The following is a 26819-nucleotide window of genomic DNA, read 5'->3' on the forward strand; positions in this document are numbered from 1 at the left end:
TCCAATTCTCTCTCCTCTGATCTTGAGCACGTAGTACAATGGGGAAAGGAGTGGCTGGTTACTTTTAATGCATCTAAAACCAAGCTTCTCTCTTTACATCATCAACATTCTAATCCACATTTGTCATCAATTGAAATGAATGGCTCTCGTCTTCAGGAGGCCTCAAGTTTTGACAAGCTTCTGGGCTTGACCATTACTCCTGATCTTAAATGGAACACGTATATCAAATCTGTTGCCAAGGCCGCTGGAAAAATGGTGGGATCTTTCTATCGATCCAGTAGATATCTCACTGCTGATGCTATTCTCTACCTATATAAGAGCCAGGTACGTCCAAGGATGGAATACTGTTGCCACATCTGGGCAGGAGCTGCTAGAAAGGACTTGTCCTGCCTTGATAGAGTTCAAAATAGACTTCGTAGCCTCGTAGGAGATGTCCTTTTCTCCTCCTTGCAACCTCTATCTCACGGAAGAGATGTTGCGAGTTTGTCTCTGATGTATCGTTATTTTCATGGAAAGTGTTCAACTGAGCTTCAATCTATGGTCCCCCCTCGCCAAACTTTCACAAGAAACACTCGTCTAGCTGTAAACACTATCAATAATTTCCCCCACTCTTTATCTGTGCCTAAACCTAAACGTAGATTCCATGAACAAAGCTTCTTTCTTAGAACTGCACGCCTGTGGAATTGTCTTCCGTTTTCCTGCTTTCCGGTTGACTACAATATGGATGTGTTCAAGTCTAAAGTAAATAAGTTCTTGATGAGCCGTTCCATATAAGTTATTAAATTTACCAAATTTTCATTACTAATGATTACTATATTGACCAATTTCTACTGTACACTCTTTAACCCTTATCCTTGAGTGGCCTCTGGGCCTTGATAATGTGGTGATGCCTTTGTAAATAAAAAAAAAAAAAAAAAAAAACTTGTGCCACCTCGACGGCGTACATATCAAGGCTCTACATTGCGAGTGAAACAGTCGCATTTGCGAGTGATTTTTCAAAGTGGCGACTACAAATAATGAAACGCTTATCTTGTGGCGATTGTATTTCTTTCACTGACAATCTTCCAGGGCTCACTACTGAGTGAAAAATATCTTTTCAACTTTGTTCATTTTATATTAAAAAAAAAAAAAGTTAAATTATTTAAACAAAAGTTTAATAGAACAATATACTCTTTTTATTTTTCAATGAAGGTTGTTTAAAAAATATCTGAAGAAATTAGAATGTTTATACCTTCAAGTATCAACATAAAATTTGTTGTATATTTAGAATTCCAGTTATTAAAAAAAACACACACACAGGAAAATTTTTATGAGGTTGCAGAACGAAAATGTCATATTCTAAAAGTCATGTGGGTTTGGCTAGTAACTTTTCTATTTGGCTAGTAAACGGAAATATTTAGTTGTCAAAGGTCAACTAAAGATAAATTTGTCCGTAGAGCCCTGCATATCCCCGACAAACCCGCTTAGCAATAAAATCTCACCCTTTCACTGTTGAGGTCCCTAAACGCCAGAAAGCTTTTTATTCTAATAGTTTCTTCCCTGGAACAGCTAGACTTTGTGAACAATATACTCCTCAGTTCCTTCATTGTTGCTAATTTGCAGCAGCTGACTGGCCTTTAGCCATCTAACTTCTTTTTGCTGAGTCTACGGTCCCGCATTTGAATACTTTGGAATTCTCTTCCTGCTACCTGCTTCCCTGGCTGTGCTGATATGCAGAAGTTTAAATGTAATGTAAACCAACATCTTGTTAATTTTTCCTTGGCATGGTTCCAAATAGTAGTCCCTTATATCCAAGTGGCGATATGCCTTGTTAAGGGTGAACATGAGTTTAAAAAAAAAAAAAAAAAATTGTTTGAAAACGTACCTAATCTACATTAATAAAATTATTTGCATTATTTGTAATAATTAGGCACGGCAAAAAAATGTTTTTTTTTTCAAACGAATTAAAATCCATTATTCTTGAGCAACTATTTTTCCAGAAAGATAAAAGCCTGAATTTTATCATATGAAAAGCTGAATAATATAAAACTTTTTCTCCTATTTTTAATAAAATTTTAAATTTTCATTTAAAAAAAAATCATTCACTGCCATTTTTGTCTCGATGGATAAAACATTTAAATATTTTTTTTTAAAAAGGTTTTGAATCAATAAAAAATTTTTTTGTCTAAATAAGATTGAGAACGATTGCTATAAGAATATGCAAAAATATTATAACATAAGTACCTGAATTTCAAATAATTCCATTTTTTATCTTACTCTATAGATTTCACGTGATGAAATTAAAAAATCCAAAATTTAATGATAGTTTGAAAGAAACTATAGTAGCCTTTACATGACAAAATGAACTTCATTAAGTCCTGTAAATTTCCATGTATTTTTAACGTTTGTTTTGACAATTAAGTAAAGAATCAACTTTAAATTTAATTTTTTTCATAAGCGATACATTTGTTGCTTACATAATCCAGCAAAGTTAAGCAACAATGAGGCTGGCCAGTACCAGATGGGCAACCATTTTGGAAATGCTAGGCGTCGTATGTGTTGAAGACAACTTCTGCACGTAGTATCATGCTTGGTCATCTTGACCCTGTCTTAGCATCAGGACCAAGTGTTTCTGAGCGAGAGAGTGTGGTAGATGCAAGTACCCTACACTTTAAACTAAGTCAAGCGCAAGTCATAGCAAAAAGGAAAAGGGGGAGATGACAACTGTTTGTAATGTTTGTAGGCTTTTATGGTCTACCATAGGTGAGGTAATATCACGTAACGACAAATTGCTGAAAGAAATTATTGTATTTTTAGCAAAACGCACGATTATTTATCGATTTTTTCTTTTTTTGTGATCGATTCTTCAAAGCATTTCTTATTTAATTGTATATTAGCAATATTGGGCTTACTAAAAGAAAATTATTAATTTATTTTTTAAAGATTTAAAATTAGTGTTTTTTGTAAAAAATAATGAAAAATATATCTATATATATTTGTGCTAATCTGAAAGAATAGGTATTATTAACAAATTCAACGAATTTCATACTTCAAAACACAAATGATGAAAAATTAAACACATTCAAAATTTGGACTTTCAACTTTAAAATCTAATACGTGTGCAGTTGTTTTTTTTTGTTTGTTTGTTTTATCTACAGTCCTCACTCTCCCCACATGACAATATATTTTGTTCAGTTTCGGCTGATTATTTTAAGCATATTTGTAACCACAATTAAAGATGAGGGGGGTTGTAGGCCAAAAATATACACTGTGATAAAGTTCATTTTTCACTTAATAATCGGTGAAAATTTTGTATTAGTTTTAGTTTGCCTCTTGAGTTGCAGGTTTATGATTTATTTAATTTTTAGTTTTGTCTTAATTGCGAAATTATGATAATTACTTGTTTTGAATTTGCCACTAATAAGTAAAAACAAAAAAGGTCATTCCTATTAAGGGGTCCATTGCTTCATTTTGAAATAAATTTAATTACGAATATGATATTTACTCAATTAGAATTTGTCCTTAAAAAAAAATCACTGTGCAAATTTAAAATTATAACACTCACTGCAGATTAAGGATATAAATTCCTACTGTGTTTATTTTTAATAATTTTTCCATAAAGCATTATCGCTAAACTTGGGTTTAAATTAACCTTGAAATTATTTCCATTGCGTGGTTGCCTACGCCATTTTGAATACGATTTTTTTATCTTCTTTGCAAAAATTTACTGCAAATCTGTATTTGAATACTTGTTAAAAAATGGGATTAATTTATCTTAAAAACAAAAAAAATTTTTTTTTGCCTTTTTCTCTTCAATTATTAATTTAAGTGCCTTGCCTATAAATATAATTTGTTACAGTTTGAGGGGAATTAGGTATTATTCTCTCCTTCGTATTTATTCTCATTTGTTCCATCTTGTGGATATTACCTGGTCTTATTAAACAAGGGTCCTTTATAATTTCCCTTCTTCCTTTTCATGTTAATTTTGTTGTCATTATCAATTTGTGAATACTGCTGTATGTGCTCAAGAATTTACATTAATTCTCAGGCTACGTGACATTTCTAATAATCATTATGATGGCTTCTAAAGATTTATTTGCTAAAATAAAAGCTAAAAAGTGCAGTATCACAAATATGGTGATATGGCTAAAAGACAATCTATTGAATCAAGCGCAGTGGATATCAGAAGATGGTTGGATGAATCGGACAATCTTTTTGATCAGATCACTTTAAAGTCTCCCAGGAGGAGAGATGGTCAGGATTCAGTACAGTTTTCTTCCAATATTAAGGAAGAATTGCACGAGTTGAAGTCTGGTTGTGAGGATAAAACCCATTTCTCTTCAGCCTTTAAGATTGGATTTGGAATGTCCAAATTTTAGTGGGTCTCTATCAGCCAACAAGTTTGAATTTAGAACCTTCCTGAGAAGATTTGAATTTTATATCACCAATTTTAGGGGAAGTGGATAAATTTCTTCTCATTATATTCAAGTAGAAAGAAAAGCCTATGACTTAATCTCAAATATAGATGCTTCCTCTGATAATTATACTGTAGGATCGAATTTAGGAAGAAATTATTCCTCAGGCAGTGCAGATAACGGAATTGGAAGGACTTAAGACTTTTGTAGAACAAGTTAAACTGGACTTGTCTGAATTGGATAGATTTTTTCACAGAAGGCTCTACTTCTGGATAAATGGTTGCTCATATTCTGTTCCACAGGTTCTCTATTAACATCAGAAGGGAATTAATGTCAAGAATGAAGGAACATTATCCTTCGTTGCTATCTATTATGTCCAACTTTTTTGACATAATAGAATTTCTACAGACAGCATCCTTGAATGTAAAAAAGCGGGAAAGTTGCCTGCCAAAACTGTCATTTTGTTCTTCTTCATCAGAAGTTCAACTCAATATGATGGTCAGCTCTGGTTATAAAACTGTTAATCGTAAAAAAGGTATGGATTCCTTAAAATTTCTTAATAATACTGGTGAATAGTATAAAATTTGTAAATTGTGTAAATTGGTAGACCATACAGTTAAGGACTGCTCTAAATATTCTTCTTATGACTCTAAGGTTCTACGAGCCAAAGAGTTTCAAATCTGTACTAAATGTCTTGGTAATCTCTTGGATCACGAATGTAAAGGAAAGAAAGGATTTCCTTACCGATGTGTTAATTGTGGGTTGAGGACTCACTTTTCTGTAATGTGCCCAAAGACGTCAAAGTCTTTTGTAGGAAGTACTAGTTTATCCGATCAAAATAATTGTATATTTCCTGTTATCAGAGTGTCCTTGAAGAGAAAAGAACCTCCGGTGTTTTTCCATTGCATTTTGGACACCAGAAGTCAAAAATCTTTTTTCTCTCAAGCTATTTTGCAGGAATTGAGATTTAGGGAAAAATTAGTACCTAAACTTGTAGTAATGCCTGTGAACACCTTTATTGGAACAAGATCCATGGACCTTCTGAAGCTTAATGTCTCCCTAAAATTAGGATCTCAGAAACCCTTTCCTTTCACTGCCCTATTCACAAACAGTCTCAATTTAAAATTTCAAGTTAACAGATTTAACAAAATTACATCTAATATAACAGAGGCATGATTTCGCCTCTGTCATAACTATAAGGATTTAAATGATATCGTGCTTCATGGCTTCATCGGTTTGGACTTGATCCAGCAGATAAAAAATTTCCATATAGTTAAATCTCTCAATGGGACAGCATGGAAAATTTCCAATAAAATTATCCCTTTTAGTAACGGGCGTAACTTTTTCACACCCAAATCTAATAAGGAAACTCAGCAGGAGTTGCTTCCCTTTGATTGAGTTTGCCAATCATTACCTTAATGTTTCTCCTATTTGATCGAAAGTATATCGAATCCCATGCCCTCTTATTCAGGTACGCTTAGTCCGTTTTTTGAAGATTCTTCTGTCGAATGTGGAATTTAAAACTTATTTTCCCTTGATTCCATCAGTATCGACGAGAATGCTAAACTGTCTTCATACGATGAAGCGAAGATAGCTGAATTAAAAAGAAAAAAAACTTTGTACTAAAAGATGGGAAATATGATGTGGATCTGCTCTGGGAAGTTGTCTCGAGTAGATCCTTCTAATTTGTGCCTTCCTTAAAAATTATGGAAAGGGTGTCAGATTCTTTAGAGAAACAAGATTTATATAATGAATATTTACGAGTGTTCAAAGAATATGGACAAAGTGGTATCGTCCAACTTTTCTCTGTTCTTCCTGGAGAGTATGAAAAATATTGTTGGATCCCTTATAGGCCCGTTGTTAAGGAGGGTCTTGATGTCACCACAAAAATCCATCCTGTTTTTAATTGTTCCTTGAAAAGGTGGGAGGGGGGTCCATTAATGATGCAGCATATGCTGGAGTAAACTTAACAGCACAACTGCTTGACCTGCTATTGACTTTTAGGAAAAATGACCATGTCCTTCTAGGGGATCTTCGCAAGGCTTTCCTGCAAATCTGCCTGCAAACCGATCAGGACAAAAACAGATTCTGTTCTTTTTTCTCAAAATAAACGAGAAATTGTATACCTATAGGTATAACTCAATCATTTTTTACTTTAATGCCAGCCCCTTCATTTTGAGTTAAATACTCAAGTTTCATGCAGATATAACTCAGATGTGTCTTCCTCTGTAATTACTAGGGCTATGACATGAGAATATTCTTATCATTGTTTTAACTCTCAAGTATATATCCAACACAGTTAATCAATCAAGAACCACATCACTCTATCTAAAAACCTATAAGATATTAACTGAGTAACTGATATATACTCGAGAGTCAAAATAATGAAAAGAATATGCTCGTCATAGCTTTAGTAATTACTAACAATTTTTGTGTTGACAATTTAATCACTACTGGTTGTGATTATGACACACACACATTTGTTTATAATATTGTCCGTGACAGATTGGGGGATGCAGGATTTGAGCTTTGGCCCTGTAACTCCAACTGTACTGACTTGCAGAACAAGACGATTGAAGATGGGTTTATTACCTTCCCTCTTCCCACCTTCGAAAAGGCCCGGTTATTCCCCTCATCTAGATATAGTTAGACTGGTCCCTGATGTGATGGACACTGAAGTCAAAACTTCAACGCGGGCTTTTGTCTCAAATTTCAAGTACTTATAATCCTTTATCCTTATTGCTTCCAGTTACCATTCAAGGCAAGGTCCTTGTTAGTCAACTCTGGAAAAGCAATTTGTCCTGGGATCAGGAGATTCCTGAAAATTTTATCGCCTCTTGACAAACCCTTACTAAGGAGTTAAACAAGCTGTGATTTTGAGTTTCCCAGACGTGTGATGATGGAGGACTCCCCAGCAGAGTTTATATGCTTCTGTGATGCATCTAAACTGGCATATGGGTCTTCCTTTTATGTAAAACAAGGAACACAATGCTCCCTGTTGACGATTTGTGTCCTGATCCTTCCAGTAGAGCAAAACCTTTGCAATCTCTGCAATTGAGACACAGATATATTGAAAAATTCAGAAAGATATGGCACAATGGTTACTTGTTGTCCTTAAGAGAGGTTGATACTAATATATTATGGAATCGCCTAGAGGTGTTGGTAGGAGAAATCGTGTTGATCAAATCTCCAGATAAAACTTGACTATTTTGGAGTCTAGGCAAGGTACTTAGAATCATTAATGAAAATGATGGTAAAGTTTGCTTGACTCGTTGCAAACAGGTTCATTCCTAAAAACATTTCCCCTGGATTTAAAGAGTGTTTCTGCATCGTCTTCAGCAGAATTTATGGAGGAGGGTGGTCCCTTCTTCTGTCCAACTTGTCCTGTCGCAAATGACGGACCATCTCCTATGATGTGCTGTGACACCTGTGACAGCTGCTATCATTTTGACTGTGTTGGGATGAAACAACAGGATACTCTCAGTGGATTTGTCTGAAATGTTTGGAGAAAGTATCACACTAAGCTCTTAATTTCAGAATTTATTAAGCTGTCATTTGACTTATGTTCAAGTTATTTTTCTTGCTATTATTAATATATTGGTAATCTAGATAATACTAGGTTTATTGGCTATAAATTTATCATAGCAGACAGAAACATATATAGTTTTTAATAATAAAAAAAAAACTACAATAGTTAGTCGAGTCCTTGTGACCACCTGAATTATTTGTCAACTAATTGATAGTCTAATACATAATTACCTTGTCTATATAAATAAAACCATAGACGTGTGTGTGTGTGTGTGTATGTAAATATCTAACAGGTAAACTTATAAACTACTGGGCACATAGCACTGAAATTCTCAGGAAATAATATTCATGCACCAAGGTTGGTTTATAGCGAATAATATCTTTGCTTACATGCATGTATATCGCATAAGGACATCGGCAAATTTACATGTAAAATGTTCATTAAGCATTAGCTGACACTTTGTATTTTTTGTGCGCATGCTCGTATTCAATAATTGGAAAAAAGTAATGGATATCCATTACTTTTTATTTGCTCATTTGGCAGTGTATGAGAAATTACATGACTTGAATCGTGTCACTTTATTGGTTGATTGGTTTAACACATTGTTTTTAATTAGAGCCTTTCTCATTGGTTGAATTGAATTTTAACCCGCAAACGCGGGCATGTTTTAACTGAAAATGTTAGTCTGGGAAAACCTTTCATATGAGATGAACTCATATTAATTTTCTTATCAATTTAAAGGCCCTTTGTTGCCCAATATTGTCTTTGTACCTTTGAGACAATTTAACCTACTAAGTTAGGTGTTCTTTCTAGACGCAATATCGTCTTTTTAATCTGCAAAGAATGTTGAATTCAGTTTTTACCACTTTGTCGGAATTATCCACTTTTCTCAATTCAAGTTTTGTTTTTAAATGAACCACAAGCCAAGGACTAATGATAATCTTCACAGAAGATTTTTGTTTCCTTACCACTTCTTCACAAAATTTAACCTACCAGGCTCAGCAGAAGCAGCAAAATTATGCAACATAATTTTGCAATCAAGAAGATGAAATGACCTTTTATTAATCCACGTGCACATTTCAATATCGTGTTAATTTCCACTCTGCCAGAGTTCTAAGCTATGTGGGAATAAATTTCTCACAGCTTATGCACTTTTGTCACTGCGCAATTTTTTTAAAATAGTAATATCAAGTTAAATTCAACTTTTATGATATCTTTTTTTATTAAATTGTAAAGTGAAAGTAAAGAATAGTTAGAAAACACGCTCCCCTCCCCATGTTAAGATTGGCTTTCTAAATAATAACGTTATTAGTTCAGTATGGTAACGAAGGTGCATACGTACTAAACTTTGATCTACGATCAATTAATTTTCTCGGTCCTTTTAAGTTCTATTGTGTTAAATGATAACATGATGTAATAAAGTAAATAACAATGACAGAAGAGAAAAATTACGGATGTATATTTTCAAAACACAATAAAAATAGATCACCCATCTTTGGCTTTTGGAGCAAAAAAAAAAAAAAAGTACTACTACAGTTTATCGCCGAAAATGGAGACACCGTTTATTTTTCGGGCACCTGTCATCAGAATCAGAGGGAGAAATCAGTATTTTAAACTGTGACCGAAGCATGAAATAAGAAAACAATTAAACTAGATAATGATTACTTCCGGAAATAACTAATTTCTACGTGCCCAAGCGTAGTATAAATACCCCCAACCTCCCCATATTAAGAACGGCTTTCTGAATAAACATCCACAACTTCGAAAGCCATTCTTAACATGGGGAGGTTTGGGAGGGGGTGTTTATACTACGCTGCGGCAGGTCGTAAATAGTTTTTCCGGAAGTAATTAATATCTAGTTTAATTGTTTTGTTATTTATTCCATGTTTCGATCATAGTTTAAAATACTGATTTCTCCCTCTTAGTCTGACAGCAGGTACCCGAAAAAAAAAAAATGGTGTCTCTATTTTCGACGATAAACTGTAGTAGTACCAAAAAATAATTTTTTTTTACTATTTTATCGATGACTAAAAGCAAATAACAAAGTAAAAAAAAAAAGGTACTCCTTGGGCGTTGAGTTCCATAGCGACCAGCAGAAAAAATTTAACGGGTAAATGTTTACTTTAATTGCAACAGAACACCGCCCAATAAAATTTGGATTTTTAAAGGTTTTCGGGGTCGCTGACAACGAATCTGATATTCAAAACCGTCGCAAACTTACCGTTTGCATGGTATTAATCCCTGAACCCTCGCACTATTTTGTGCCAACTCACCGACCGGCCATCGTTTATGCTATTCTTACATGATGCGTTCGCGCGTAGTAAGATCACACCGCGGAAGAATTTTTTAGCAGACATTTAAAATAACAAGAAAGTTTTCACAAACAAAATGTGATTCATTTTTCTGTGTTACGTAGTTTTTGATGCTTTTTTAATTAATCTAAAAAATTAAGTTTTCACGAGCGGTCTACAAAAGCATTTTTATTTTTCGTTTTTTTAAATTTTTTTTTAGAGGGGGGGATAAAACTTGTACAATATTTAACAGGTGCTTCTGCAGTTTAATTTACCGTTTTTCCGTAAGTAACGCGCCGACATACACCGAGCAGAAGAACTGCTTAATTTTTCACAAAAATTCTGCTTACATTGGGGGGGGGGGCGTTGGAAGGGCAGGGGGACGGGTGCTGCTGCCCCCCATCGCCCTACCTTACTACGCCCGTCCATGCGCGAACGCATCAATGTAAGAATAGCATAAACGATGGCGATGAGTTGGCACAAAATAGTGCGAGAGTTCAGGAGGTAATACCATGCAAAAAGTAAATTTGCGACGGATTTGAATATCAGATTCGTTGTCAGCGATCCCGAAAACCTATAAAAAAACAAATTTTATTGGTCAGTGTTCTGTTGCAGTTAAAGTAAACATTTACCCATTAAATTTTTCTGCTGGTCGCCATGGAACTCAACACCCAAGTAGTACAAAAAAAATTCTGAAGTTAAATTTTAAAATTTTGTTAACGCAGAAGTGATCCCTTTTAAGGTGGGTTCGCTTTTCCTCCTCGCGGGGAGACGAGTACTAAATAACGTCCGTTTTCAGCGTTCTAAATTCTTTCCAAACCAACATCATTCTAACCGCGTTGTAGTTTCAAAATTACGTTGTCATTTTAAGATGTACGAACAAATTAACATGTCACTTTATTCAAGAGTTAAGTTATATATAGTCAAGATCATCTGCGCTTTTTAACTTCCGGTTTCTGCTGGCCATTGAGCTCGATAATTAGACATGGTCATTAAGCGAACAAAAAATAAATAAATAAATAAAAGCCATTCTTAACTGATAGAAAAGGAGGAGTTCACGTTATCCGAGAGAAAGATAATAATTGATCAGAAACCATGTCTTGCTTGTCGCCGTCGTCCCGTTTGCGGAACCGAAGCCGGAAATCAAAGAGGACATAAAAATTTGGTTTAAAAAATATATGCATAAAAATAAAATAAAAAATAAGCTTCCACTATATATATATATATATATATATATATATATATATATATATATATATATATATATAAGGTTCGATATTAAATTAAATCAATATTTTTTTGTCATTAAATGTCATTAAATTAAGAAAATATTTTGGATGTTATTGTTCCTATTTGCAATGCCTCCCCACTGGACTGGACAGAGTTGGACACCGGGGTCGTTTTTTAAAAGTGGAGAAAAGGAACAAAAATAAAAAAAAATTCTCTGTCGTGAAGGATTTCCCCTCCACTGAGAGAGAACAAGAAATTGAATGTAGCATCTGAAGAACAGATAGTACATTTTGATCTTGGCCCGAAGGACGTCATTGTTAATGGCAGTTTGAAGTTAACAAATCGAAACAAACGTAAACAAAACTAAGAAAAATTGGTATACATATTTTTAATTTTTAAGAAGATAAAATTTACTAAATAGAACTAATATATGCTAAATAATATTATTTCAACTAAAACCTACCAAATTAAAAAGGGCCCGAACCTAAAATTCGCAATCAGCGATGCAAAAAGCAATGTGTTTTTAATAACTCAACTATTTAATATATAAACGCGAAACTAAATAAAATAAACAACCAATATTGTAGCAACGTTTTTGTTTATTGGAATAAATAATATTGCTAATAGTTATAACCGTGGTTTTTTTATTTGTCGATCGACAGTTTTATAAAAGGAAAATAAAATAAAGTATCATTTTCCTTCTACAAGAAATCACTTACAGATATAACACAATTAAAGACTGTAAATTATGCTTTATATGAATTTATTGTTCGACAGGATACTCAAATAAGAAATATTAACTCAAAAAAGAAATCGTAATATTTCTTATTTCAGTATCCTGTTATACAATACATTCATGTAAAGTATAATTTATAGTTTACAATTGTGTTCTATGACAAGCTCTATTTCCTATTTCAATTGTATTGAGCTTTTTTTTTTTATTTGGTTGAGATTACTACGTAAATATTAATATGTGTTTTCGCTTTAAGTTTACAGAAGCTCTTGGCTTGTAAACTTAATTTTTACTTTTTGATTGTATATATTCATTTAAAAGTGCGTCATCTATATTAAATATATAAAAAAAAGTTGAATTTAACAAAAAGCGTGAACCATATATATATATATATATATATATATATATATATATATATAGTGACATTTCAACTCCATGGGGGAAAAAACTAATAGATATTAAAAAAAACACACATACACACTTTTTTGTCCCATCAATTAACATTAGAAAACATAGTACAAGCAAAGCAAGCCTCTTTGTATAAATTCCCAACATATATTGATTAAACATATATTACAGTCAAATGACACGATTTATATTTTTCTTCCATCAAATTTTATAAACGAAAAGAACTATTAAATCCAATGTACGCGTTAGCCATCACTACTATTGGTATCAAAGATTCTAGTTGTTAAGTGTAGGTACTTTGCAGGTAGACACATCTACGCGCACCACACAGATTGTCGGGATTTATGTATTGTAATGCAGCACTGCAGCAGTCTACTCGGACTTAGATAAACAAAACGAACAGACTCACACAAAAGCAAGCCATGTTATGTCTGAAGGAAGACTTTCTTGTTCATACTTACCAGCTCATTTTAAAGTAAACCTAAATCCTGTTGAATGTACTACAAGTGCTTTACAATAAAGTCTTCAGTGACGGCTTCCTGTAAAGACAACGGTTTTCTCGAAAAAATGTCCCTAACGAAATTAGTTCCGGGCCATAGTATATTGACGTGATATGAATTAGAAAAGGGTTTAGTCGTGAAAATTTACTTGTGAATACATGTTTATCGCCACATTTAAGACTTAACACTTGAATGAATATTATTTGTGCTTCACGGAAAACAATTGGGATATAAAACAGTACTGCGTGACACTAATAATGATAATGATTAATGAGATTTCTTTATGGCTGTCTCCATAGATAAAATACTACATGCATATGTGTGTGTGCGTGTGTGTGTGTGCGCGCGCGTCTGTGTAAAAATATTTAACCGATAAAGTTTATCGGTAGTTTAAACTGTTAAACTCTTAAACTACAGGTCACATAATACTGAAATTAACAGGAAATAGTAATCATACACCAAGGGTTGTTTATAATGAGTAAAATCTTTGTTTGAATTGATGAATAACACGTACAGAAATATGTTGTTAAGTTGAAATGCAACATGTTCATTTCAACTTGTCAGCATATTTCTATTATTTTTGCGCATGCGCAAATTCATTCATAGCTTGAAGTGGTCTCATTTTAAATCTTTCTTATCTATTTGTCGATAGCTCAAATGGTAGGGAATGTGGCTGGACTGCTAAATGCTTTGGTTTTGATTTTAACTGATGGCACCCAAGTCATTTTTTTTTTTTTAACCTTTTACGACATACTTCCATTCATGACTAACTGCGCCAAATGGATAAAGAGGGACGATTCAACCTGTTCTATATGCAAAGAAAAAATATAGATCATCGAACATGTTCTTAGTTCCGGCAGAGTGGCCTTTGCTATTGACCGATATACATGATGGCATAACAGGGTACTGGAGGAACTAATCACAACAATAAGCAATTACTTGAAGCCCAAAACAGCTAAGATAACTCACAACAAGTTTTTTGCTGAGGGAGGAAAAATGTGGATTGGATCAAAGCGTATAACTGGCTCATTGCCAGTACCTAGCTCAAATATTCTTAGAATCGATGACAATTAAATAGTCACTACAGATCTCCCTGGTTGGCAAAGTAATTGCCCAAAAATTATAAAAAAAGAGAGGGCAACGGCCAGGCATTGTTCTGTCATCACGAACAAGGAAAAGACTCATCTTGATTGAATTGACAGTACCTTATGAGAGCTGGGTAGAAAAACATCAATACAAGATAGAGAAATATGAAGATCTAAAAAGAGAGCTGAGCCGTGAAGGTTATGTTGTAATCCTTTGAGCTATTGAGATTGGAGCAAGGAGTTTCCTTGCAGGCTCTTTATATTAACTTTTAAGTCAGCTTGGAATTAAAGGCCAAAAAAGAATTGTAGCTAGTAAACGCCTTATAGAGATAACTGAACAATGCACAATGTGGCTCTGGGCAAAAATGAATACCGCATGATATAATAGGAAGTCTTTACAGTGTATTTATATCTGTAAGTAGATTTATTTATTCATTTATTTAAATATTTTAATTAATTTATTTATTTAACTAATTTATTTTTGCTACTCATTGTATATTTTAAAATATTTTTAATTTGTTTTATTTTCATTTTTTCCTTTCCTTTTTTCTTTTCTTTCTTTTTGATATGAGCCATCTTAACTAAACAAATATGTTAGACACAGTCTTTGAACATTAAACAACATGTGCAAAGCCTTTGCTCATAACGGGAAACACTAAATTATTGAACATCAATTTTTATTGTATTAAGCAGTTAATTTAAATGCAATTCAGATAATCGGGAATCACATTCAGTGAGGAGAGCCGATACACAGAAAGCTGTCGAGAGTAGATAAGATAGATACACTATTTTAATACCATTTCAGGATGACACCACAGATGATAAAGATCTGTAATACACAGCTTGGCAGAAGTAAATAAACAGAATAGTTACAGTCACATAACATAACATAACAATTGTAGTTACTGTACATATTTCTTTATCCCTCCCCCCAAGTCATTGGTACATCCTCCAATGGATGGGACAAGGACTGATTATAGATGACTGTCAATGTGCGTAGGTGAATTCACAAAATATTTCACATTATCTGGTCGAGAAACAGTGAAAGAGAAACAAACAAAAACACATCATGGGCCTTCATTGGGGAGAATACCCTCTAGCCCAGGGATTATTCTGCCCCAACTGTTTGAACATAGTCTTTCAGCCATAGCGACTTTATTTTTTTTCGATTTGAGCCCTTAGTATCAAAATTCTGCTGGCAGACACAGGCACCACTAGTTGCTGTTGGTTGGGAATTGTCGAAGTTGACAGGATCATAGGTGGTGATGTTTCTCATGCGATGCTTGTTGTAGTGATGGGGAGGTTGTTGGCTGGTCTTGACATTACTTCTAGGTGCAACATTGACTTCTCTAGATCAGGTTCGCCTCTCTTAGGATGCATGTCATGCACCGGTGTTGGTGTGATAGCAGCAAGGATGTGCTGTTTATCATTAGGTAGCATATTATGTGGTTGTTTGGTTGTTATAGCAGTGCAGTGACCAGACGTGGGCGTGGCTTGGGTTAATGGTTTTTGCCAGAGCATCAGGTCGCTGTCGATTGTGAATTTATCTCTGGGAGCATATATGGGAACATACTTCCAGAGAAATTTTCTGTTTCAGAGAGTCACCCTACCCGATCCATCAATGCATATCACGTACTGATCAAACTGTCACACTTTAATCACCTGACCAGTTTTGCCCCATTTGGTTTTGGATTCTGACCAAATCCCCCACAAGCAGCACTGGTAGATGTTTTGTGTGTTTGGCAAGTAGCTTGGCAGACTTCATATGCCTGTTTCTCAGGGTTTCCTCCCGTGACAACAATGTTGTCATGTGGTCTGTAACGGCAGGGTAGGATGGGTATGAAGTCCTTTATGGGCCTACCAAAGATGCACATTGCAGGAGATAGTTTGGTGTCCTTGTCCGCAGTGTTCGTGTATTGCAGTATTGCATGCTAGAATGTATCAGTATTGAGTTCTCTATCCGAGCCAGTTTTATTAGCGATCAGTTGTTTAACGGTTTTGATGCCAATCTTAGCCCTGCAATTGTTGTGTGGGAAAGCAACGGATGATAAGCGATGATGTACACTCCAGTTTTGTAGGAACTGCCTGATGGCTGATGCAGTGAACTCGGGTCCTCCATCAGAAGACAGCTCATCTGGTAGACCAAATGTGACGAATGTTCCCTGGAGAGAGTCTATTAGACCAGATGCCCCACCAGAGGTCCTTTCAACTATGGACCAACTGGAGTATCTGTTAACAATGACGAAGTAGTTGATACCTTTGTAGTGGAAGAAGTCAGCACAGACACACTGAAATGGGTAAGCTGGAGAGACAGGTGGTGTCAGTGGTGAGCTGGGTTGGGAGGGCACCATCCGGTTGCAATGATTGCGACAGCTGGGGTGATTGTGAGCCAGAAGACGGATGCTTCAGAAGGTCTTTGCTTTTAGACATTGACAGTGCTTCTGGAAGAGCCAAAATCCAAGACCATTCTTTGATCAATCGGTGGCAAGTCAGGTGGGCTTGGACTTGTCAAAGACATGGATACCCTCCTCAATCGCACTGATCGAGTATGACTGCCTTGGACTCCAGGAACAGGTTGTCAAGGTGGGCATTCCATGCAAATGGTGTTCCTTGCTTCAGGAGCTAGAAAAATGGTTTCATTCTGTCCACCATGCTGAATTCATAAAACACCAGGTTCACCAAACCAAACCATGACTGCATGTCTGTAATGTTCTTCGGTGCAGGAAAGTTCAAGATAGCTTGCAGATATTTCTTGCATGGCCGAACGCAGTCGAGTATGATCTTGAATTCAACAAAGTCCACTATATCCTGGGTAATGACAAACTTTTCAGGGTTCAGAATAATGCCATTTCTACCACAAATGTCCAGCCATTGGCATGCTTGGCAGAAGCTGTCTTCGATGTTGTCCAACCACAGGAGTATGTCATCAACGCATTTTGCCTTGTGTGACACATTAGCAACAACTTTTGCCTTGTGTGACAATCAGCAACGTCGAAACATCACGTGTAGCCATCCCCAGAGGTGATGTACCCCTGTGGGGTAGATCGATACCTGTATCTCCCCCAAGGGGTAATGAAAGTTGTGAGGTGCTTATCTTTGTTGTGGATCAATACACTGTGGTAACCATTCCAGGCATCAAACACCGTCTTTTTTTACCTGGTTTGATGGAATGGTGATTTGATGTTGTGAATCTCTTGCTGCATGAGCATTGAGAGGTTCAAAGTTGACAGCACAATGAGGTTTTCCATTCTTTTTTGTACAGATGACCATTCTTGGCACCACGTTACTGGATCACCAATTGGCACTGGTTTGATGACTCGTAGTCTCACGTCTTGATCCGGACTTGCCTTTAGCTTGTCTTGTCAGTGCAGTGGATGGAGACAGGTGTGTGATGGGCCACGGATGTAGCATCAGAGTCAATCAGTGGTTTCACGGGTGGGCCCTCCATGAGGGAGGGGGGCTGGTGCTTGCATGTGTTGAATGTAACTTGTGCTGTATAGATTGCGCAAATACTCCTCCAGTTTCCCATGATTTTCTTCAGTTGCGGGGTAGGAAAGACTTGAAGGAACTGATGGTGGCAGTGTGCATCAATGGAATTCTCAGCATGCGAGTTTCCTGCATTAGTATCTGACAGCATCATTTCTGTTGTATGTCACCTCATCAATAGTGGGGAAGTTCTCGGTAATCCCGCCAAGTACAACACAAGCTTCTCTGCTAATAAAGAACTTGTCTGCACTATCTAATGTATTTCTACCCTGTTGCCTTCAAGGTCTTTGCCAGATAGTTAGAGAACTGTTGTGCTAAGGATGTTGATACCTTTATTGTTGGCGGCATGCATCCGCATGGTGACAGGAATGAGGTAATGCTTCCTCAGTCCTAATCAATGGATTACCTTGATACTGGCCAGGCAACTTTGACAACCTGTATTAGCTATGGCAGCAGCAACAGCCATTTTAGGGTTGGGCTAAAGCTGAGTTGTTCATAGTCCTCATGAGTGACTTTTATCGTGATGTTGATAAATGGTTGTGATTGTGAGGTTTGTTTGGTCCATATGTCAGACAGCTAGTTGTAGAGATGGTGGTCCAGGATAATTTTGTGTGTTGTGGTATCCGATAGAGCTGGATGCCATATGCAGAATGTCAAAAGCGGCTGCTTCATGTTCAGTGCATGATTTTGGTGATGTTTCTGGTTGCCGTTTCTTTCTATTTTTGTTGCAACACACACACCCTTTGCATATATGATTGTAGGCAGGACATTCCTTTTTTTGGACACTTGTGAAGGACTTTTTGCCATGTGCAGTTTTTCCACAATAATGGCATGTTTCGCAGCTGTCTGTTGCATTAGTGTTACGAGTAGCTGCACCTTTCTGTTATCAGTAAGTGCTGGCAGCAGCTGTGGCACTGTGAGAATCATGAAGTTGGGATGCTGAGCATTTTCTGGCTTCTTTGGCTTCGACGAATTGAAAAATCTACTTCAATGTCATGTCTTAGTTTTTGTCACCAAGGAGGACCAGCTGAATTTCTGTGTCCTCAAGGCCACAAATGAGTACATCTCAAAGGGCGGTTTCCACGTAATTCACCTCCTCACCGCAATTCAAACACTTAATGACAAATTTGCACACTTCAGCTTGTCAAGAGACAAGCACCAAAAGAGCTGATTGTTTCATTACGATCCTGGTGCATGTTGTGTAAAGTAACACATGGTGTTCTCTTCTCTGAATGCAAGAATTTGTATTACTTTCAGCACATCTGCTTCTGGTTTGTTAGTTAATGAGCTGCCTGCAATGTAAGTCAGGTCCTTGCATAGGGATTCATCGCAGCATTCTAACAGGTTTAAAAAAAAAAAATTTATTCAATTTTCACCCCAAACAGGGCACAGTGCAACTTTGAAGCAGGGGGCTATTATCGAGGACATAAGTTGCAGGGATATTATGAAGGGAGATGAGTAGCAAGATGTCTGTTCACATTACACTTGAACTTCTGCATGTCAGTACAATTGGGAAAACAGAATCTCGGAAGGGAGTTCCAAAAGCTAGCAGTTCTGGGGAAGAAACTATTGGAGTAGAAGGCTTTCTTACACCTAGGGATCTCTACTGTGAAGGGTTGGGATTTAGCTGCTTGTCAGGTTTGTCAGGGGTATTTACGTCAAGGAGGTACAAGTGCTTGTTGTTCATCAGAGCATTCACCATTAAAGTACTTGTAGAACAGACAGAGGGATGCAACATTTCGTCGATGGGACAGAGGCTGAAGCTTAGATGACAGTTCAGGACCTATCAGGTTGGTGACTCTCTTTTGAACCCTGTGAAAGAGTGAGAGACAAGTAGCAGATACACCAGCCCATATGTGACAACAGTACTCCATACATGGGCGCCTTTTCTGTGATTTTGGTTGCAGTGACATAGTCTCTCCATCTAGTGATGAAGTAGGACCAGTCTTTACTTAAACCAGCTAGGGATGCAGTAGGTTATTTCACTTTCTTGACTCTTGCAGCAACTGTGCTAGAATGGGCAGCTGTGCTGTGAATGGTCGCATGTGTCGTCAGGAGTGCTGCAATCATAATGGCATCCAAGTTGGCCATTTTATATTCACAGTCCGTGATAGGACATTGTACCACAAGCATTGTACGATTGATCTACTGGTGGATGCAAAAAGTGGTTATAGGATCAGGCTAAGTCAATCTTCATCATAGATAAGTATACACTATTTTGATACCATTCCAGGATGATATCACAAATGATAAAGATCTGGCTACAAGTAAATAAACTAAGAAGCGGAAGGTCCTGAAATAGCCTGTTTTCTCTCCTGAAAACTGATATTAACTGAAAACCGAGATGGATTATTTTACAAGTGAAAACAGTTTAAAAACATAATTATATTATAAACCTGGCTTAAGTCGCGACTTCTCCAATTAGGCCATCAAAGGTTGAATTCAGGGTAATCTCCAAAAATACCGTTAGGGCTTACAACATGGCCGCCAGAAGAGTCACGTGATCCGGTTGATCCAAAGCATGAATCATGCAAATGGAAAACGCAGCCTTGAAGGCAAACTTTGACAAACAATCACAATTTGTTTGTATTTAATTTTTTGTTGATATAATGTTGTTATAAAAATAGGCAAACTTTGAAAAACAATCTTAGGTTGTTTTTAGTTAAAACAGTGTTTATAAAAAGTATTTTATTCAGAACAAACAAGTGGTCGACCACTTGTTTGTTCTGAATAAAATACTTTTTATAAACACTGTTTTAACTAAAAACAACCTAAGATTGTTTTTCAAAGTTTGCCTATTTTTATAACAACATTATATCAACAAAAAATTAAATACAAACAAATTGTGATTGTTTGTCAAAGTTTGCCTTCAAGGCTGCGTTTTCCATTTGCATGATTCATGCTTTGGATCAACCGGATCACGTGACTCTTCTGGCGGCCATGTTGTAAGCCCTAACGGTATTTTTGGAGATTACCGAATTCAGATAGTTATAATGTTCTTGGCAACCATCACAGTTGCCTCAAAGACTCAATGTTCACAACCCTAGTAATTCCAACTGAAATCTTGTCAACATCTAGTGTTTCCCAGCATGCCTCTGCTATACAAAAGAGTGGATGAACGTTTGCTTGGTTTGGCAGCGCCCCTGCTGTACAGAAAAGTGGATTAATCTTTGCTTGGTCAGATAGTTTGGTTTGATGCTGTCGAATAAACTTTTCTTTCAAACGTATCAAAAGAAAAAATCACATCAATGCGACAAGTTATTAGTGTATGAAAAGCAAATATATTTTTGGGATCTTGAAGAAATTTGCATGATTAAAATTTTCAAAAAAAAATTTGGTTATAAAATCGTACTCGTACGTTATTTGTGTCTTTGTTTCTTTTTTCTTTTTTTAGAGTGCCAGCATGCTAACGGCCGCTCTTTGTAGTAATAGTAGCTTTCACTATCAGGTAGGATGGGGGGGGCAAGAAAAACTCTAAAGTTCGCATGTGGTAATGTTTGCGTCCTCAAACATTGGTCAATCCTAATCAACAGGTGCATTTATATTTGCTGTAAGATTCCCCGATTCTCACGGAAACAAAGTATGGTTCAACTTGGAGGTCAACCTTAATACAACCTCTTGACATCAACATGATGGCACCCAAGTCATTTTTGTTTTTAACATTTGAAATCAGTTCTATATATTAGGTACAATATAATATTAAATAGAGAATTGGGTCTGTAATAATAAACACAAAATTGCATGAATTAAAATATATTTTTTAGTTTACGACTTTTTAGGCCGATGATCCCTACTAGTTTATAATAATGATAGACTAAAAAATAAGTTGCTTGCGTAGATTGGTGATTTTTTAAATCAATATATTTCAGGTATTATGTACGTACGTATGTGCCATGTCGAAATTAGTATAAACTCCAAAAGTTATGAAAAAAATGATTCAGAAGAAAATGTGCTACATGTATTTTTAACAAAAAACCATCAACAATTACATTCTAAAATGTGTTGGTTTAAAAATGGCGAACCCTTAATTTAAGCTAAGGGAGATAAATCAATTTGACATAGAGAATTGATCGCACAACTTTTCCACATCAAAACATACAATAAAAGTCGATAATTTGATAAAATCTATTTTTACTTGTAATTATTTTTCTACTGGATCATTTTTCATAATTTTTGGAACTTATACTAATTTCGACACGAATTGTAAGTACGTAATAATGTTTTCACCTGAAATGAGTTGGTTTAAAAGATCACCAATCTACACAATACTAAAAAGAATAAGAAGGTTTGAATCAAAAACAATATTTTACCAATATGGAAGATCGCTTCTTTGTAAATTTACTTATTTATTAATTGGCCAGCCCAGATTCTAGATATGAAAAACAAGCCGTATTTATTCTCAACTGAGGAACAGAAGAAAGTATGACGCTTCTGCATTTTAGTTTTCTTTGATTTTCATTTATGGAAGAGTTTGATTCAGGGTAAGGGGAGACAATTACAAAATATATGGAACTTTTGCAAAAGTGTTGGGAAAATAGAAACAAATACGTTAATCCAGTCAATGGCTTTGTTCAGTTTTGAATGAGAATGGATATCCCCTGTAATAGTATCTGCACATGTAACTATGAAGCAAGAGTTGTGCAATCCTAAGCATACCTCTGCTTGAGCCCAGTGACAAAAAGAAGCCCAGGATGACTAGAAACAATGCCAAGATAAGCAAAGAGCTCATACAACACCTGGAATTCCCAAATGGTCACCCATTTTAATACTGATCAGGCTCAATGTTGTTTAACTTTGGTGATCTAACAGGAACTGGTGTGTCAATGTGATTATGCTATATATAAGACCGAACATATTAATTACCAGAGCAATCATTGAATCAAATGATTTTTTAATGAACACTTTCTTATTTTTATTTTTTTGAAAATCGTTTCCATGATAAATTAAAATTTCAAAATAAATAATTAAAACAACAGTTTCCAGATGATTAAAGATTTATAAATAATTCAAAACAGTCACTGGTGGAAGAATGTGTGATTTTTTTTTTTTAACAAACAGTTTTCATGATAAATCAAAATTTCGAAATAAATAAAAGAAATGGTTTATTTACAAGGGATTATGTCTATTAGAAGATAAAATTCTGTAATTGTCTCCACTTGTTCTGAACCGAATTCTTTAAAAATGAAAATTGAAGAAAGTTAAAATGCAGAAGTGTTGAAACTATTGTTGCAAAGGGGAGCGAAAGGTGATAAAAGCCATTCGACCGTACAACTAAGAATATTAGACACTAAGAAAAAAAGAGAATGGCAATAGCAAAAGAAGAATGACAAAAAGCTGAAGTTTAAAGACTTTTTTTTACCAAAATAAAAAAGTGCAAATGGCAAATTCGAAAGGCCTGAACATTGTAGTCAGTCTAAGTAAATCAGAATCAGTCAGTATGCAACTGAAGGAGGAGGTACCCAGACAATAGTGGGTACTGGATCAGGGCTGCTGAATGTCAGTAGGCACTGACATGAGCTTCTGAATGTTGACAAGCTCTGGAGAGGGTAGCCTGACGTCGACCAGCTCTGGAAGGGGTAGTTTAATGGCTACAGGTACTGGAATGCTGCTGAGGACTCAGAAGGTGCTGGAAGGCTGCAAGAGGTGCTGGAAAGGATCCCCTAGCCCATATCTGTTGTGTGTTCTCTCGTCGATTGGTTGTGTAGTGTCAATTCCCTTTACTCTGACATGTTTGTGTGTATGGCATTGGCAGGTGCTGTTGCAAGCCACAACCCATCTTTTGGCGTGATGTTATACTAATACGTGACCTCTGTAATGGTACATTGCTTTCTAGCAGCAATTCTCTTAATGCAACGATGGCTTCTTTCATCAATGCCATTCCCTGATGGCACATGAGCACATTGCAATTGTAGTTGGGTGCCCCATTCATCTAACAATTGTCAGACTTGTTGGCTGCAAAAAGTGGCATCATTGTCCGTCAAGACCTCTTCTGGCGCACCTCACTCAGAAAAGATGGACGATAACTGGCGAACAACATTTGCTGAGTCAAGCCTGGTCATTTCTCACCACACCAGAAAATGCATAGGTCCACAATCAATAAGAGTTAAAAAGGGCTTCTCATTGTAATGGGTGATTTTCATTGCCACCCATTGCCATGCGTCCTTAACTTCCAATCGCCCTTTCTGCCATTGCTTTGGTGCTGGATCAACAGATGGACATACCTCACAGTGCTTAATGATCTGACCTTGTCACTGCCGTGTCCACATGCCTCACAAAATACAGGGTCCTCTTGATACGTGGATGTACACTCTGTCCAAGAATCTCCTTTATTTGACATGCACTCATCGCACCAATTGCAACTGCACAGGGTTGAACAGTGTGCTCCACGCCCATCTTCATTGCTTCATACCATTTGTGAGGCACATGGGTTGTTGGTCAGCACATGATGCTACCAGCATTACACTCACCGATAGCCCATACTCAGAGATTAGACTCTTCAGCATGTCTAGTCTTCGCCGGATCAACATTTCGCTGGCCGGCTTCTTACGGATTCTTGCTCATCCTGAAAGTGTGTCAGACACTCAGTGGTAGACACAGAGAGAATCTGTGTACAGGTGTAATTTTTTCGACTGCCATTGCAGTGCCAGATTTATGCCTTTTACAACAGCATTCAACTCTTCCAGGTTGATGTGCTGAGCATCACTTATGGGTCGCAGCCAACATGCATCTTCAAACACGTTTCCTTTTTGCTCTAATGAGACTCCCAACGCCAATGAACTGGTATCAACCCACACATTTATGTCGTCATCATCGACAGACCATTCCCCATTAGCAGGGTTCTTTTCATTCACTCTCTCCAGAGTTTCCATTATCATTAGAATTAGGAGAGCATCAGCAGGTACATCATCCCAACCAAATTCACTCTACGTTTAATAACATCTACAGCTGCAAGGAGCCAACCACAGGCTGGTAAGTGACCAACAAGCTTTCCACGCAGGAAAAAAAGTGGTCTGCCGTGTAATAACGTCAGAGATGCCTGGAACCTCACTGCTATGCTTCCATCATAGGGTGCCTCCTTCCTCACAGATATCCAACTCCAATATGCATGCTCCGTCTTTTAAGCATTCAAGATCCTTGCACTTCAAGCCAAACTGAACTAATTTTTCTCTGACATGTGATGCAGACTGTACATTTTCATTGATGTACACATCATCGATGTAGATTGATGCTGCGTTCTCAGTTGTCTTTTTCTGTGACTGCACCGTATCAACAATAGTCTTCATGATCTGTGGTGCTACATTCATACGAAAGCCAAGTTATGTCAAGCAATACTTCCGACCTCGGAACTACACTGTCTGGATTGCCACAACGTCTCGTCCACTCACACCTGTAAATAGGCCTTCTGCAAATGTAATGTTGACACATTGGAGCCTTTCTGATGCCATTCTCTCAGTTTGCTGGTGCACACATCAGCCTCAATATGCTTGTTGAGCTTGCGATAGTCCAGCATTAGTCTCACTTTCGACTTATTATGCTGGATTAAGGGTATCAAACCTTTGGGAGGTCCAAGCTTGTCGTCTGGGTAGGGGATCAACCATCCATCAGATCCATGCCTCAAGCTCTTGTTCGTATTCATCATGAGCCTCGTCAGGTATGGGGTACTCCGCGACACCATTCTTAAGTTCGGTTGGTACCCTTCCTTCAGTTCACTTCCATGATGCAGTCTAGGCTTTCTGTCGATGGTAATAGTCCACCTTGAAATCAGGTCGATCGATATGGACCACAGCACACACTGGGGGTTCCAAAAAATGCACGCTCCTGTCTTATTCAATGACAACTCTCCCCAGTGCCTAAATGGCATCATAACCTAGCAATAAGTCGAACCCCAGCAAATCCCCTTGTGTCAGCAACACATTGATTTCTGCCACCACACCAGAGTTCATATGAATCTGTACAGTTCTGGCTCCACAGCATGCTTGCATCTTGCCACCTATTGTGGTGATTTTGATGTTCTTCTTGTTCCAGATTCAACACAGTCTGGCATTCACTATGGTATGTGAGCAGTCTGAGTCAAGGAGAGCTGAGCAGGACACATAGTTTACGTATATAGTCATTGTTGGTTGCGTCTCACTTACATCTTGTCTGAGGAGCAGAGTGGTGCTAATGTCCTGTCCCCTGACATATTTCCTGCACAGTTAGGGGCTAAGTGTCCAATACTACCACATTGGAAACAGTGCGCACATCCCTGCCCCCTGTCAGTGCAACTTTAAAAAAAAATGACCATGTCAGCCGCAGCGGAAACATCTCCCCTTGGTCGTGGGGCTCAGACTAGGAGTCTCCCCTGTACTATTCTGGGCTGTCTGTGCTGCCATCACATCTGGTTCCCCTAGGTTCTCCTCATCTCTTATAATGGCCCGAGTGCGTTCCAGCAAGTGTTCCATAGGTGTTGCTGAAATGCTGGTGGAGGCTCTTAGCAGTTGCTTTACATGGGTTGGAAGGCTGGCCATAAACACATATGCATATGTCCGTTTCGATACTCTACCACCAAACAGGATTGCAAGTTTTTTCAGCTCTGCAAAAAAAACAAAAAAACATCCACAGTTTCTCCTGGCAGTAGTCTCCTTGAAGCGAATTTCTCATAAGCCATACACGGATCCATGGCCAATGGCTTGTACAGTGCATTTTCAATTGCTATCAAGTCAGTCTTCTTGGCAGCACTAAGTTGTTGATATACACTAAAGGCGCCTCCAGCCAATTTCAAAGAAAATCCTCTTTACTCTACAAAGGTTGCATGTCAACTCAACCCTTTTGACTCAGTCAACAACAAATGTGAACCCATCAAATTCGGATATCAGTTTTAAATCAAACTTCGATTCAGTCATTGTCGTTTTATCTCCCAACACTTTGACTGAAAGAAAAAGACCAAAAATAGCTTGCAGCAAAACAAAAAGAAAAAAGGTTTAACGTGATTCAAAGCACTGTTCACAGTACGCAGGTCTCGACTCTCGCGCCAGAAAAAAAAAGTGCTTATATGCAGACCAATAACCACAACAACACCACAATCTGCATATCTCTTCTTTGTACTGGTCAGATTCTGGGTTCAAATGACAGCAGTTCCTGTCCACATCCTATTAGAACCAACAGAGTGTTGTTCACCTATTTA

The 26819-nt window shown here is 36.9% G+C and overlaps 1 protein-coding gene across 2 annotated transcripts in view; it reads right to left on the reverse strand.

Annotated features, from left to right (window-relative positions):
* LOC145258668 (protein zyg-11 homolog B-like) overlaps positions 1-13362 on the reverse strand; it is a 158226-nt gene extending 144864 nt beyond the window's left edge. The window contains exon 1 of one of the 2 annotated variants that reach the window (XM_080116627.1): positions 13047-13362. The gene's annotated coding sequence lies outside the window, so the exon portion shown is untranslated. The remainder of the gene's footprint in view (positions 1-13046) is intronic. The other variant, XM_080116629.1, reaches the window with a different exon arrangement.
* Positions 13363-26819: the final 13457 nt, after the last annotated feature.

The sequence above is a fragment of the Euprymna scolopes genome, chromosome 3, assembly GCF_053919585.1.
Source record: "Euprymna scolopes isolate OS-2025 chromosome 3, ASM5391958v1, whole genome shotgun sequence".
Lineage (NCBI taxonomy): Eukaryota > Metazoa > Mollusca > Cephalopoda > Sepiida > Sepiolidae > Euprymna > Euprymna scolopes.